Below are 10479 nucleotides of genomic sequence, written 5' to 3'. Positions count from 1 at the left end.
TCTGTCTCATTCCAGCAATAAGTAATAATTGTTCATAGATTCATGGATTAATTGGAGGAAAAAACCCAGGTATTTCATTAAAAATTGGATTTCCAACAAAACTTTAATTTTATATTTACTGATTATTTATCAAAAATTATTATTTTTATATTGTATTATGTACTGGTCATGGCTATAATAACTTAAACCAAAAAAAAATTTTTAACCATATACCTGTTAAGAAGACAATTTTTAAGTTATATATATATATATGTTTATTTATATATATATATATTTGCAGAAAAGTAGTACAAACAATAAGACTTTCATGCCTAAAAATGTATTACTTGAAGGTTAAATTCTGTGGGAGAATTAAAATGGAAATGTGAGTTCAAGGAAGAAAAGAGAAATGTGCAAATTTCCAACTAGTTTAAAAGGACCCATTCATGAATATGTAAAGACATGACGTGTATGTGCTAAGTCCTTTCAGTAGTATCCTACTCTTTGTGACCCTATGGACTGTAGCCTGCCAGGTTCGTGGGATTCTCGAGGCAAGAATACTAGCGTGGGTTGCCATTTCTTCCTCCAGAGAATCGTCCCAACCCAGGGATGGAACCCTCATCTCTTGCGTCTCCTGCCTTGGCAGGTGAGTTCTTTACCGCTAGCACCACCTGGGAAGCCTAAGACATGGCGCTGGCTGTGCTTAGTCACTCAGTCATGTCTCACTCTTTGAGACCCCACAGACTGTAGCTCACCAGGCTTCTCTGTCCATTGGGATTCTCCAGGCAAGAATACTGAAATGGGTTGCCATGCCCTTCTCCAGGGGATCTTCTCAATCCAGGGATTGAACCAGGTCTCCCACATTGCAGGCAGATTCTTTGTCATCTGAGCCATGGAGGAAACCCCAGAATACTGGAGTGGGTAGCCTATCCCTTCTCCAGGCGAGCTTCCCAACCCAGGAATCAAACCGGGGTCTCCGGCATTACAGGTGGATTCTTTACCAGAAAAGACAAGTAGTGTATATCAAATCATTATAATACTTAGATTCCACTGGACACTTTAAAAAGAGTTACTGAACAATTTTATTTTAAAATACTAACATACTGCAAAATGTCCAATGCTACATCTTTTGTAATTATTTAAACTGGTGATGAAAGATTTTAGATGTTAACTTAAAGATGTGTGTGGGAGTTTATAATTTTTCAAAATTAATTTGAAAGTTTTAAGTTAAAAACTTAAAGACTGCTGCTCTCTACAGCTACAAAAGGCTGAGAACCGCTTCTGTTCCTAAACCCCATAAGGCCTCTCTTACACAGGCACCTTAATGGGAGTCCACTAACAGCCATTCAGATTTGCTGACCACCCCTTCTAGAAAGCCAGACCAATTGCAAAAAGAACTGGCCACTTCCAGCCCCTTTTCTCTTTCCGTCAGAGTGGAGCATCTGCTGCCTCCCTGCTCTGTAGTAACTCAGCTTGTTCAGTACCAGGCAAGAGCATGGCGCGGACTTGGGCCATGAAGAACCGATCTCTTGGGCAGGTGCCAAAACCTCAGACAAGGCAGGGTTGAGATAAGGATCCATTTCTGAGAACATGAATTAAAGACAAGGACTATTTCAGAGAACCTGAAAGGGATTTACTATTAAATAATAATAAATTGATGATGCAAAATAGCCATGATAAGTGCCTGGGGCTCCTGAAATTCCACCTGGTTTGGAACAGGATTTTCCCCAGGACCTGGGAAAGCAGAAAGCCTACAGACAATGCTGAGACGTCCTGACCTGACTAAATGAGCTAAAGGAATTCAAACCCAGAATTTCCCTGGTGAGCCTGTGGTTAAAACTCTGTGCTCCACGTTAAGGCAGCTAAAATCCCACATGCCACTCTGAGTGGCAAAAAAAGTAAGTAAAATAAAGGTATCCACAATCCTCTGATTCCAAGGCCTCCTGTATAGGTTGAATTGGTGGCTGAAATGGTAAAGAATCTGAGACCCAAGTTCAATCACTGGGTCAGGGAGATCCCCTGGAGAAGGAATTCCCACTTCAATATTCTTGCCTGGAGAATTCCACGGACAGAGGAGCCTGGTGGGCTACAGTCCATGGGATCACAAAGAGTTGGACACGACTGAGCGACTAACACTGTAGATATGTTCAAGTCCTTATCCATGGAACTATGAATGTGATCTTATTTGGAACTAGAGTCTTTGTAGATTTAATGGAGATATAAATTAAAACGAGATCCTCCTGGATTATGGTGGGCCCTGATCTAATCACCGGCATCCTTAAAAGAGGAGACACAGAGAAAACAGACACACAAAGAGGGAAGACAGAAAAGTGAAGACCGGCAAAGATTACAGTGATACAGCTAAAAGCCAAGAAACACCAGAGATGCTGGCAGGCACCAGAAACTAGGAAGAGGCAAGGAAAGATTCTTTCCTAGAGCCTTCAGAGGAGTCACAACCCTGCAACCCCTTTATAGGGCCCCTAGCAACATCCTTCTAGCCTCCAGGACTGGGAGAGAATAGATTTCTGTCGTTTCAAGGTACCCAGCTTGGGATCACTTGTTAACAACTGTCGTAGGGAACTAATACACATTCCTATTGAGAGGGTATAAGAAATCTCGGGGAATCTGCCACTCACCTACTATTTTGGTTTTATGCTCTCAAAGTTGCTAACCTTTCTATAGAAATTGAATTGAGTTATCAGATCAGATCAGATCAGTCGCTTAGTTGTGTCCAACTCTTTGCAACCCCATGAATCGCAGCACGCCAGGCCTCCCTGTCCATCACCAACTCCTGGAGTTCACTCAGACTCACATCCATCGAGTCAGCGATGCCATCCAGCCATCTCATCCTCTGTCGTCCCCTTCTCCTCTTGCCCCTAATCCCTCCCAGCATCAGAGTCTTTTCCAGTGAGTCAACTCTTCGCATGAGGTGGCCAAAGTACTGGAGTTTCAGCTTTAGCATCATTCCTTCCAAAGAAATCCCAGGGCTGATCTCCTTCAGAATGGACTGGTTGGATCTCCTTGCAGTCCAAGGGACTCTCAAGAGTCTTCTCCAACACCACAGTTCAAAAGCAGCAATTCTTCGGCACTCAGCCTTCTTCACAGTCCAACTCTCACATCCATACATGACCACAGGAAAAACCATAGCCTTGACTAGACTGACCTTTGTTGGCAAAGTAATGTCTCTGCTTTTTAATATGCTGTCTAGGTTGGGCATAGCTTTTCTTCTAAGGAGTAAGCGTCTTTTAATTTCATGGCTTCAATCACCATCTGCAGGGATTTTGGAGCCCAGAAAAATAAAGTCTGACACTGTTTCCACTGTTTCCCCATCTATTTCCCATGAAGTGATGGGACCGGATACCATGACCTTCGTTTTCTGAATGTTGAGCTTTAAGCCAACTTTTTCACTCTCCACTTTCACTTTCATCAAGAGGCTTTTGAGTTCCTCTTCACTTTCTGCCATAAGGGTGGTGTCATCTGCATATCTGAGGTTATTGATATTTCTCCCGGCAATCTTGATTCCAGCTTGTGTTTCTTCCAGTCCAGCATTTCTCAAGATGTACTCTGCATATAAGTTAAATAAACAGGGTGACAATATACAGCCTTGACGAACTCCTTTTCTTTTTTCTTTTTTTTCCTTTTCTTATTTGGAACCAATCTGTTGTTCCATGTCCAGTTCTAACTGTTGCTTAACTCAATTCAATTCAGCCAGACATTTATTCACCGCATACTTAGGGCCTGTCAGTGTGTATTATGCACTTGCACGATTGTCACCATGGTGAAAAAGACAAGACACACCAGTTCCTGACTCCGTGGAGTTTTCAGTCTAGAGAGGGAAAGACTGGAGGCTAAACAAAAACTGTAAGTAAAGAGAGTAACTTCATGTCCTCTCAGTTTCATGCTTGGTCAGCATTTAATCAGGCCTGGCCCAGAACTCATTCCCTAGAATATACCTTTGTTTGACTTTCCAATTTGCTTTTTGATTAGAGGCCCCAAAATATGGAGTTACATTTTAACTTGCAGATTGCTGTCCAGTACAAATATAATAAAAACAAAGGTAACCATTTTATTATCTGTAGACATTAACAATCTTTTAAGGATTCCTTTCCTGGTATGCTATATATACCCCTCTTCCTCAAATGGTCTTGGAAATCAGTTTTGCCATCTTACTAGTTCATTCATAATGAGTTGAATATATTTTTGACACACATTCATTATATCTTCCTGTGAAAATCATGTTTTTACCTTTTTGAGAATTGTACTTTGATGTGGAACGATTATAAAACTCAAGTGATATAATATGGAAAAGATTAATATGGTTCCTGGGACACGGTAGGTAGTCAATGAGTGTGAGCTCTCCCTCAGCAATGAGAAAAGCCTGGAAGATTCAGGAGAGGCAACATATTAGGGACTCTCTCCACTCACTGCCAGGCTCCAGTGTACACCAACACAACTGTAGATGTGCCTCGTTCTTTTCTTTGTTCTCTCCCTACTGCTCATCTTATTCTTGTCTCTTACTAAGGCAGACACCTTAACTGAAATTTTTTAAGTTCTTAAGTCTTCTGTGTTGAGAAGCTGAAAATTTTACCCATCTCACCCCTTCCTCCTGCTCTGAGCTCTTAGGCTCCTCTTCTCAGCTTCAGGAATTACTCATGGTCCAGCCATCCACCCCCATGGTTTCTTATCCATCTTCTGTAGGGACCCCTTAGACAGCATACTAAAAAGCAGAGGCATTAGTTTGCCAACAAAGGTCCATCTAGTCAAAACTATGGTTTTTCCAGTAGTCATATATGGATGTGAGAGTTGGACTATAAAGAAAGCTGAGCAGCAAAGAATTGATGCTTTTAAACTGTGGAGTTGGAGAAGACTCTTGAGAGTCCCTTGGATAGAAAGGAGATCCAACCACCCATCCTAAAGGAAATCAGTCCTGAATATTCACTGGAAGGACTAATGCTGAAGCTGAAGTCCCATATTTTGGCCACCTGATACAAAGAACTGACTCATTAGAAAAGACCCTGATGCTGGGAAAGATTGAAGGCAGGAGGAGAAGGGGACAACAGAAGAAGAAATGGTTGGATGGTATCACCAAATTGATGGGCGTGAGTTTGAGCAAGTTCCTGGAGTTGGTGATGGACAGGGAAGCCTGGCGTGCTGCAGTCCATGGGGTCGCAAAGGGTCGGACACAACTGAGTGAATGAACTGACTGACTGAGAGACCCCTTGATTATTAAAAAAAAAAAGTCTGATCTTATTTAGCATTCTTTTTCTTAATCCTTTGGACATAGTTTATTTTAAACTATAGGGGAAAATTTTATTGCTAAATCCAGAATTGTTGGTAAGTGTTAGACAAGTCTTGGTAATCTTTGCCAAAGTGCAAACGTAGTAAAATAGAAGCAAGTTTTCTGCAGATTAAAAAATATGCAGGCACAACGCTCTACATTGTTTCTAAAACATTCAAGAAATGTAAGTATTTTAAAAAAGAAAAAAAAAACTAGATAAATTACACTTCACCTCACTAGGACAGCTTCATCCCTGAGCTTGTAAAGAACATTCAGCAACAATTTCTAAAAAATGGTGCCATTCTTCAAGAGTTAAAAAGACCAGAAACAGGGATGAATTTCAGCATCCACAGGCCAGTATAAGAAGCACAGTATATAGTTTCTGCACAGATAGAGATGGCTGCAGAGAAGAGGGAACAGAAGCAAGTCACTGAGAACCTGAACCTATGGGACTTGTTAACGTTGAGGGCAAGAAGAAGGGCCAGGTGTATGGGAAGAGCCCAGAGAAGAGACTTTGGGTGAACAAATTATATAGCTCGGAACCGTATAGGGCAGGGATAATCCATTTGTTTATCTAACATTTGCACAGAGGCCAATTTTGTTTCAGAAATTTAGTAATGTTTTTCAAATGCTGTTTAAAGTAAAATTTACAGTGCCATATCTAATAATATTAGTGAAAGTAGATATGCAATTGTTTTTCTCTTCCTCACCATCAGTGTATTATTCTCTCCTTGATATAGTTATTTTAAAATTTTGTTGTTGTTCAGTCTATAGGTCAAGTCCAACTCTTTAAGACTGCATGGACTGCAGCACATCAGCCTTCCCTGTCCTCCACTCTCTCCTGGAGTTTGTTCAAATTCATGTCCATTGAGTTGGTGATGCCATCTACCCATCTCACCCTCTGTCTTCCCCTGTGCCTTCTGTCTTCAATCTTCCCCAGCATCAGGGTCTTTTCCAAAGAGTCTTGGCATCAGGTGGCCAAAGCATTGGAACTTTAGCTTCAGCATCAGTCCTTCCAATGAATATTCCACATTAATTTCCTTTAGGATTGACTGGTTTGATCCCCTTGCAGTCCAAGAGACTCTCAAGAATGTTCTCCAGCACCGCAATTCAAAAGCATCGATTTTTTGGCACTCAAACTTCATTATGGTCCAAATCTGACATCCAGGCATGACTACTGGAAAAACCATAGCTTTGACTATGCAGACCTTTGTCGGCAAAGTGACATCTCTGCTTTTTAGTACGCTGGCTAGGCTTGTCATAGCTTTCCTTCCAAGGAGTAAGGGACTTTTAATTTCATGGCTGCAGTCACTGTTCACAGTGATTTTGGAGCCCAAGAAAATAAAATGTCACTGTTTCCACTTTTTACCCTTATATTTGCCATGAAGTGATGGGACCAGATGCCATGATCTTAGTTTTTTTAATGTTGAGTTTTAAGAATAGATTTTTTCTATTCACAGGATAGTGGATGAAGATGTGTGCCTGAGTCCTGCAGATAAGAAAATTGGACCATGGTAACTGTTGCCACCTTGTGGTAGAGTGGAAGAAATTCACAGCATCTTGATGCTTCAGCACCCAGGTGTCCTTTCACTGTTGCGTTTGACATTTACTCTTTGCCAGGCCCTGGCTAAGATAATCGAGGTGTGTAGAATGCAGAATGCAGTCATCCAGACACAATTTATCGTTAAAACATTGTCGTAGGAAACAGCACTTTTTTGGGATGGGGGTGATGGAAGAACCGGAAAGACTTTCCCAAAAAAGCAAAATCCAAGATAGCCAGCATGTGTAACCAGGCTGACTCTAGTCTATGTGGCTCTCTGTGATGAAAGTAATTTCCTAAGCAGGAATTTTTTTGCCCATTCTTACTGGTTCTTCCTCAGTAATAAGAAAGGAGAAGAGAGATTGGGAGTTTGGGATTGACATGTACATCCCATTGTATTTAAAATAGATTACCAACAAGGACTTACTGTACAGCACACAGAATTCTGCTCAGTATTCTTTAATAACCTCAATGGGAAAATAATTTTTAATTGTTTAAAATAAATACAGTATTTTTTAATTATAAAAGAAGAGGGAAGATGCATTGCTTCAGAGAGCATGGGGACTGCTCTCTCCATTTCTTTGCCTCTCCAGATACATTCTCCACCAGCCTTCATCCTGCCCTGCCCCCAGAAGGCTGACTAGTGCCGACTGCCTCTGCCCTCTGTGTCGCACACTGACATAGTTCCCATGCAGAAAATACTTGTAGAGTGGAGGCATTGGCAAAAGATCTGCCAAAGGAAGGAGAATTCAATCTGGTATTTATGCCCAGATTCTCTCCCATCCAGGCAGGGATACCACAATGAAAAGTCTCAATTATTCTCCCACTTTTCCTTTCAGAGCCAGAGATGGTAACCGGGACTGGCTGTTGTTAGCTCCAGAGTGTTACACTTTCAGTTCAGTTCAGTCGCTCAGTCGTGTCCGACTCTTTGCGACCCTGTGGACTGCAGCACGCCAGGCTTCCCTGTCCATCACCAACTCCCAGAGTTTACTCAAACTCATGTCCATCAAGTCCATGATGCCATCCAACTATCTTATTCTCTGCCGTCCCCTTCTCCTCCTGCCTTCAATCTTTCCCAGCATTGAGTCTTTTCCAAATGGTCATTTCTTCACATCAGGGGGCCAAAGTATTAGTCTTGCACTAATCCTTGTGGTTTTCCTATACTCTGCCGAAGCCTTTGTAAATAATTCCTTCAATTCAGTTCAGTTCAGTTCAGTCGCTCAGTTGTGTCCGACTCTCTGCGACCCCATGAATCTCAGCACACCAGGCCTCCCTGTCCATCACCAATTCCCGGAGTTCACTCAAACTCATGTCCATAGAGTCGGTAATGCCATCCAGCCATCTCATCCTCTGTCATCCCCATCTCCTCCTGCCCCCAATCCCTCCCAGCATCAGAGTCTTTTCCAATGAGTCAACTCTTCGCATGAGGTGGCCAAAGTATTGGAGTTTCAGCTTCAGCGTCAGTCCTTCCAAAGAACACCCAGGACTGATCTCCTTTAGGATGGACTGGTTGGATCTCCTTGCAGTCCAAGGGACTCTCAAGAGTCTTCTCCAACACCACAATTCAAAGCAGCAATTCTTTGGCACTCAGCTTTCTTTATAGTTCAACTGTCACATCCGGAGATGACTACTGGAAAAACCATAGCCTTGACTAGACGGACCTTTGTTGGCAAAATAATATCTCTGCTTTTTAATATGCTATCTAGTTGGTCATAACTTTCCTTCCAAGGAGTAAGCGTCTTTTAATTTCATGGCTGCAATCACCATCTGCAGTGATTTTGGAGCCCCCCAAAATAAAGTCTGACACTGTTTCCACTGTTTCCCCATCTATTTCTCATAATCCCTTCAATTATCCTGATTTAAATGTGCCATTGGTTTCCTGCTTTCCTGGCTGACATAAAAAAAATTAATTAAAAAATTGTTGAGTATATAAATTCTATGTAAACGGGTACTTCCCTGGTGGTGTAGTGGTTTAGCCTTTGCCCTCCCTTGCAGGGGGTGCTGGTTCAATCCCTGGTTGGGGAGCTAAGATTCCACATGCTTCATGGCCAAAAAACTAAAACATAAAACAGAAGTGATATTGTAACAAATTCAATAAAGACTAAAAATGGTCCACATTTTAAAAATCTTTAAAATAAATAAATGTTATGTAAATGAATTCAATAACTGAATGAATAAAGGCATAAATGAATGAATGAGTGTTGAGATGAATGTGTGAGAATTGAATGCAGATGGTAGAATGTATTAATATTTCATGCAGGAATAAGTGAATAATGACTAAGCAAGTGAATAATACCTATGTGAAAACATGAATGGAAGCGTAAATGAAGAATGAACTCATAAAAACATGAATTGAGACCAGTTTGAATCTATCTGAATGCTTGACTTCACCACCTCCCATGCTTCCATCTGCTAAAACACTGCAAAGAGAAGGAACCAGCTGCTAGAACACTGCAAAGAGAGGAACGATGAAATCCCTAAAACAGGACTGTTACACAGAAACAGAGCTTAGAGAGAGGCACTCAGAGCTTAGGTTAGGAAAAAAAGTTTCAAGAAAAGAGTAAGTTAACTTTTAGAAGGGCAGAGAGTAAAGGTAAAGATATCCTTAGAGGGGCAGAAAACACAGAGTGGAAGGATTAAGCTCCTTTGTCCTGCTGCTGCTTCTGCTAAGTCGCTTCAGTCGTGTCCAACTTTGTGCGACCCCATAGACGGCAGCCCAACAGGCTCCCCCGTCCTTGGGATTCTCCAGGCAAGAACACTGGAGTGGGTTGCCATTTTCTTCTCCAATGCATGAAAGTGAAAAGTGAAAGTGAAGTCGCTCAGTCGTGTCCGACTCCTCGAGACCCCATGGACTGCAGCCCACCAGGCTCCTCTATCCATGGGATTTTCCAGGCAAGAGTACTGGAGTGGGTTGCCATTGCCTTCTCCGTCCTTTGTCCTAGAAGAAAATAAACAGTTCAGAGACTCAGAGACAAGGAGCCATGGGAAGTGAAGCAAGCCAGTAACTATTTTCTTCTTGTTTTTTTTTTTTTTTAAAGAGCATCTACATTTTTAATAAAACCAAGTAGCATGACTTTGAAGTTGAATGACATTGCATAATTAACTCATTACAGAATGAAACTTTTAGGAAACAAAATGTAGAATGGATATAAACAACACTTTAAAGGTTCACATGTGACTTGGGATCAAAGTCTAGGATTGGAATATTGTTTCAAGGATGACTGAGCCATATTAGTGAATCACCAAAGGAATAAAATGCATAAAAATTCTAGGTAGCTCATTCCTCTGCCTTCAGATAAAATCTCCACAAATTGACCTAGGTGATGTGATTATTGTCTATTTTAAGCACTCCTAGGGAATGAGCCTCAAACAAATTTTCTTGAAGTACAAAAATTTAAAGGTAACATACTACCCATAGGCTACATATTTAAAACATGTAGTTTCAACATATTAAACATACTAAAGCAGAATCCAGTTGTTACAAGAACTAATCTCAAAATATACATATGGGAATTTACACATATTTAGAAGTTCTCCAAAATCTATGTGTAATCTAGTTGTTGTTTAATCGGTAAGTCATGTTTGACTCTTGAGACCCCTCTTTTGAGACCCCATGGACTGTAATCTGCCAGCTCCTCTGTCCATGGGATTTTCCAGACAGGAATACTGGAGAGGCTTGCCA

This window comes from Bos grunniens, chromosome 1 (genome assembly GCF_055505025.1).
Source record: "Bos grunniens cultivar Pamir isolate PY7600 chromosome 1, Bosgru_T2T1.0, whole genome shotgun sequence".
Taxonomy (NCBI): Eukaryota; Metazoa; Chordata; class Mammalia; order Artiodactyla; family Bovidae; genus Bos; species Bos grunniens.
Note: the sequence above shows the minus strand (reverse complement) of the source record.